Source organism: Convolutriloba macropyga, chromosome 11 (assembly GCF_964194025.1).
Source record: "Convolutriloba macropyga chromosome 11, txConMacr16.3, whole genome shotgun sequence".
NCBI classification, from domain to species: Eukaryota; Metazoa; Xenacoelomorpha; order Acoela; family Convolutidae; genus Convolutriloba; species Convolutriloba macropyga.
Window position 1 is genome coordinate 139595 of NC_134478.1, and position 6871 is coordinate 146465.

The window sequence follows — 6871 nt, forward strand, 5'->3', positions numbered from 1 at the left end:
CTCAAAATTGATATCGTTGGCAGTCAATGTCACTAATGTCATTTTAAAAATTTGCCTTAAAACGTTTTTCCTTCCGAAATTCAAGAAGTGCAACTAAATGTGTGTGTGAGGGTATAACGTATATTTGTAATGTTTGATATTGTTATAATTTTTTTTAGCAAAGCTCTTCAAATTTCTTCTACAGTGAGTACTTAATTGGTATTTTTAAGGACCTCTTAGGCCTTGAAGTGACCATACCTTACCAAGGGTCACAACATTTTTTTGATAACATTCATAATCATAATTGGTGCAATTGATGCTTTATTTGTGCATTAGGGTTCTCAAACTTAAGTTAAAAATTTGCATGAATCTGGAACAATGCACCATTCTAACCCTCTGTCCAGAAAATTCGAGTCCAAGCGAAATCCCAAGTCTTGCGTCTGATCTGCCAAGAGGTGACCAAGTCTTGGTTCTACTCTTCACAGAGTGACCCAGGACTTGGACCTTCTCTTGGCAGAGAGACCCAAGTCTTGGGATTTCTGTGGGCAGAGACCTCTAAGTCTTGAGTTTTCTCTGTCAATAGAAATCTAAATGATAATGATCTTCAACGGAGTGTTCTCTTAGCAGCCTTGTATTTGAACTGATCAGACTCTGAATCAGGCCTGGGACTGTCTCTGATTTTTTTCTGAATCACGTTTGATCGTCTCTGTAAGTTTGGTACGGGTAATCTATTATTAGGAGTTAAATCAACTAACAAATTAACGAAAGGCGTTATTGCATCTAAAAATCGATATCCCTTAGTTTGTCAAATTAGCCATAGCGACGGACTATAACGAGCTTAATCTTCCTACAGAGCACGGGCACCCGTTGATTAAATTATTTGTGCCCGCTAAATTGGGTGTTCTAAAAAGACAATTTTTGGGATTAATGGAAGGCATCATTTTTGACTTGACTTGTATCAACCACCATTGAAAATGAAACGCTAAAAAATTTCACCAAAAAGTAGTCCACAATTGAAGTCAGCTAAATTAATCAGTAATCCATCGATTGTTAATGAAAGGATAAATTTAAGCTTCCTAAATGAAATTTCAACAAACGTTATCTTTGACGGTGCTTTAATCTCATTTTTTCAGTACACGTGCGGTGAACTGTAGCACAAGATCAATTTATGCATTTTTCATTTTAGTTGCTCTCGAATGAGAAGCATTTATTATAATTTTTGGTGTCTCAACAATTTGTATCCACTGCTGTTGTTATTAGAAGGGATGGAAGACACTCCAGCCCTGTCCCTCGAGACAACAAATGACCAAGATGTTGGAAAGAATCAGACAACCACACTCATATAAACAATCAATCTTGTATAAAGACAAAGTTGGGTTTTCTTTGCAAAAAAAAGTCAATGCATTTTGGTTCAAGAAATACGATGCAATCTACACCATTCTTTATTTTGAAACTTATATTTTTGTTTTTTTCTTTGAGAGGTTCGTTCTCTATAACAATAAAAACCTCTTTACTAGTGATAATTCTTTATCTCCATGGTCCGAAAACCTCCTGAATTCCTTCTTACAAACCAACCTGCAATTAATTTCGGGGGTAATTTTTGTTATTGCTCTCTCTAGTTTTGCCTTGGAAAGATAGTTGAGGAAAATAAATTTTACGATTGGTTTTGATTTTTAGTCTGCTTTGCTCATTATTAATAGAGGATGAACGAAATCTTCCCAGTTTTTGCTTCGAAACTTTCACAACATATTGGAGAGCCTTTAGCTTTTTGAAAACGAGTGAATTTTCTTAACGAAACTTAACAGCGAGTCTCTGTTTTCTATCTTCAGAAAAAGAAGTTCCAAAAAGTTTGGCCAAATATTAAATCAATTCCTGTATAGGTAAATATTGTTGTTAGTTTATACAAGTCTTAAAAGTTACATTCCGACCTTTGACCCATTTTTTTCCTTATTTTTAACGGGAAAACTAGACCAAAATTCAGCTATGATAGGGGTTACCTAGGTGACTTAATATACTTAATGCAGGATATCAATTTTCGCAGGGATCATGAGCATCGGATTTCAAGTTAAAAAACATAAATTCTGGTCTGCAGGTCTTGGTTGAATAACGGCATATAAAGCTGCCCTGTTTTACGGAGCCTGTTTACGATTTTTCGAATGTAATTTTCAATATTGTACCTGAACGCTCTTTATACTTGAAAGGAAAAAGGTAGTTAGAACTGAAACTTACTCAACCCGTCTATATTTCTCCCCGGGGTCGAGAAAAAAAATCAGTAAAATATGTATGATAAGCGATGAAAAGTTAGTTTTTTCACCGCAAAATTTGTACACATTATAGCGGTGAAATGCGGTGAATTTGGTGAAATTGTGGAAATTCACCGCTAGGGTAAGCGGTGATCTTACAAAAATTCACTGTAGTAAGAAACCAGGACACCCTATGACATTTTTGGCACATTTTTCCAAACAAGTTCGACCATACACGCGGATGAAAAGTTTTTGGCAATTATTCCCTGTTTGTCAGGATTGTTGCCTGAATATGTAATTGACTTACCTTTACTCCATTGCTTGAGGGCTATAAATCCTGTCTATATTTGTCATGAACACTTTTGCGCAGTACCTGAAATCTGAGCGTCTAATGTGAACAAACTTTATATTGGTTTTGTGAATGCAGGTTTAATTCATGCATACGCAATTTTGAAGCACATAGGTTTAAATCCTTCGTTTATAAGGGGTGTTCACACAATGTAGAGAATATTGTTTGTATACCAAACAGATGCTTGAGGGCTATAATTCCAGTGAACACTTTTGCGCAGTACCAGAAATTTGGACCTCTTATTCGATTAAACTATATATTGGTATTGTATATGCAGACTCAGAGATTTCTCACGTTGAAGATAGTATTTTTCAACTACATGTGAAGCGACTGCAATCAAGGGTTTGAAGCGTTCTACATTCTGATGAAAGTATTAACTAGGGGGGCTATTCTCAGAACACAAACTCAAATTCAAACTCGAGCTCGTCTCGTTCAGACTGTTGATAGACTTCCCTTTCATTTATTACATAGCAAGCTATATGATTCCGACGTATAAAGCTTTGAAAAATTTCGTCCTAGAAAACAACAAGTTGGAAGACGATGAGGACAAGTAAATAAATCTTCAATAGGTTATATGTCAAAAAGTTAAGGAGCAGAAAAAAGCATTCTGAAACATAATAATCAGGAAAAATTGAAAATTCGACGTTATTATTTGTTATTTTGTCCAACAAATATCAGTGGTTTTTTACAAGGAAGACAATCGTCGAGTAGAAACATTGTAGTTGCAAGTTGAGAGCAACTTATACCCTGCAAATAAAATCAGGTGAATTCAAAATTCTTAAAAAAAATTCGTTGTTCGAAGTCATACTTTGAAGTTAAAATAAAGTCCTCGAGGAAGCTAAGAAGCATTAACACCTTGTTTCTTAGTTTTGGAGAATCTGTCACGATAAGAAACGAGTATTTTCAATAGAAACAATTGGGTGGAACAACATCTTGTCACTTTGGTTGCAGAGAGCATAGCGACACAGAGGAAAAAATCCGGAACAAAACCTATTGTTTAGCTTCCGAGATCTTCAATATTCCCTCAGGAAAAATTTTGTTGTAAGAAAGCAAAAACGAGAACATCTGGAAACCAGAAGAGCAGCATTTTGTTTGTCTATCATCAAAACGTTTCTTTGTTAAAAGTTGTTCCATTAGTGGAAAGTAACACAAAATTAATTTAAAAAACATCAAGGTCATTTCTACGTCATTTTTTCCTCTTAATGTACAAAACCTAGAGAAACATTTATTAAGGAAAATTTAATCAATTAGCTAACACTAACAGAAAAGTACTTTAAAAAACATCAATTTTGCTTACATAACATATATATGAGTCAACAAAGGTCATTTGTAATCATTTTGTCCCTCTAAGGGTAAAATTCATAAAGAAAATATCTTGAGAAAAAGTATTTTTATTAGTGAAAACTAACACAAAGCTACTTTAAAAAACATCGATTTTGCGCACATAACATATATATGAGTCATCAAATATCAATTGTACATCATTTATTCCTTTTATTGTACAAAATCCAGAGAAAAATTTCTTAAGAAAAGGTTGATCCATTAATGAAAACTAACACAAAATTATTTTAAAAAAACATCAATTTTGCTCACATAACATATATATGAGTCATCAAATGTCACCTGTACATCATTTTTTCCTCTTAATGTACAAGTCATAGAGAAGAATTTCTTAAGAAGAAGTTGTTCCCTTAGTGAAAACAAAACACAAAACTACTTTAGAAAACATCAATTTTGCTCACATAACATATATATGAGTCAATAAAGGTCAATTGTACATCATTTTTTTCCTCCTAATGTTCAAGTCAAAGAGAAAAATATCATAAGGAAAAGTAGATCCTTCAGTGGAAACTAACACAAAACATCAATTTCGCTCACATAACATATATTTGAGTCTTAAAAAGTCATTTGTACATCATTTCTTCCCTCTTAAAGTTCAAATCATAGAGAAAAATTTTTGAGAAAAAATTCGTCTATTAATGAAAACTAACACAAAGCTGCTTTAAAAACATCGATTTTGCTCACATGTCAATTGTACATAATTTTCTTCATTTTATTGTACAAGTCCCAGGAAAAAATTGTCTTAAGAAAAAGCTAAAGAATTAACGAAAACTAACACAAAACTACTTTAAAAACATCAATTTTGCTCGCACACCATATATATGAGTCATTAAAGGTCAATGATACATCATTTTTTTCTCTTAATGTACAAGTCACAGAGAAAAATATCATAAGGAAAACTAGATCCTTCAGTGGAAACTAACACAAAACATCAATTTCGCTCACATAACATATATTTGAGTCTTAAAAAGTCATTTGTACATCATTTTTTCCCTCTTAAAGTACAAATCATAGAGAAAGATTTCTTAAGAAGAAGTTGTTCCCTTAGTGAAAACAAAACACAAAACTACTTTAGAAAACATCAATTTCGCTCACATAACATATATTTGAGTCTTAAAAAGTCATTTGTACATCATTTCTTCCCTCTTAAAGTTTAAATCATAGAGAAAAATTTTTGAGAAAAAAGTTCGTCTATTAGTGAAAATTAACACAATGCTACTTTAAAAAACATCAATTTTGCTCACATGTCAATTGTACATCATTTTTTTCCTTTTAATTCACAAGGCCCAGAAAAAAAGATCTTAAGAAAAAGTTGATGCATTAATGAAAACTAACACAAAACTAATTTAAAAAATATTGATTTTGCTCACATAACATATATTTGAGTCATCAAAGGTCACCCGTACATCATTTTTTCCTCTTAATGTACAAGTCCTAGAGAAAATTTTCTTAAGAAAAAGTCGTTCACTTCGAGAAAACAAACACAAAACTATTTTAGAAAAAATCAATTTTGCTCTCATAACATATATATGAGTTATCAGATGTCAATTGTACATCATTATTTTCCTCTAAATGTGCAAGTCCTAGAGAAGAATTTCTTAAGAGACTGTTGTTCCCTTAGTGAAAACAAAACACAAATTTACTTTAGAAAAGATCAATTTTGCTCACATAACATATATATGAGTAATTAAAGGTCAATGGAAAATCATTTTTATTCCTCTTAATGTACAAGTCACAGAGAAAATTATCATAAGGAAAAGTAGATCCTTCAGTGAAAACTAACACAAAACTTCAATTTTGCTCATATAACATATATTTGAATTTTAAAAGGTCACTTATACATCATTTTTTCCCTCTTAAAGTACAAATCATAGAGAACAATTTTTGAGAAAAAAGTTCGTCTATTAGTGAAAACTAACACAATGCTACTTTAAAAAACATCAATTTTGCTCACATGTCAATTGTACATCATTTTTTTCCTTTTAATTCACAAGGCCCAGAAAAAAAATATCTTAAGAAAAAGTTGATGCATTAATGAAAACTAACACAAAACTAATTTAAAAAATACTGATTTTGCTCACATAACATATATATGAGTCATCAAAGGTCACCCATACGTCATTTTTTTCCTCTTAATGTACAAGTCCTAGAGAAAATTTTCTTAAGAAAAAGTCGTTCACTTCGAGAAAACAAACACAAAACTATTTTGGAAAAAATCAATTTTGCTCTCATGACATATATATGAGTTATCAAACGTCAATTGTGCATCGTTATTTTCCTCTAAATTTGCAAGTCCTAGAGAAGAATTTCTTAAGAGACTGTTGTTCCCTTAGTGAAAACAAAACACAAAATTACTTTAGAAAAGATCAATTTAGCTCACATAACATATATATGAGTAATTAAAGGTCAATGGAAAATCATTTTTTTCCTCTTAATGTACAAGTCACAGAGAAAGTTATCATAAGGAAAAGTAGATCCTTCAGTGAAAACTAACACAAAACGTCAATTTTGCTCACATAACATATATTTGAATCTTAAAAGGTCACTTATACATCATTTTTTCCCTCTTATAGTACAAATCACAGAGAACAATTTTTGAGAAAAAAAATTCGTCTATTAGTGAAAACTAACACAAAGCTACTTTAAAAAACATCGATTTTGCTCACATGTCAGTTGTACATAATTTTTTTCCTTTTAATGTACAAATCCCAGAAAAAAAATTTCTTAAGAAAAAGTTGATGCATTAATGAAAACTAACACAAAACTACTTTAAAAAACATCAATTTTGCTCACATAACATATATTTGAGTCATCAAAGGTCACCCGTACATCATTCTTTCCTCTTAATGTACAAGTCCTAGAGAAAATTTTCTTAAGAAAAAGTCGTTCACTTCGAGAAAACAAACACAAAACTATTTTAGAAAAAATCAATTTTGCTCTCATAACATATTTATGAGTT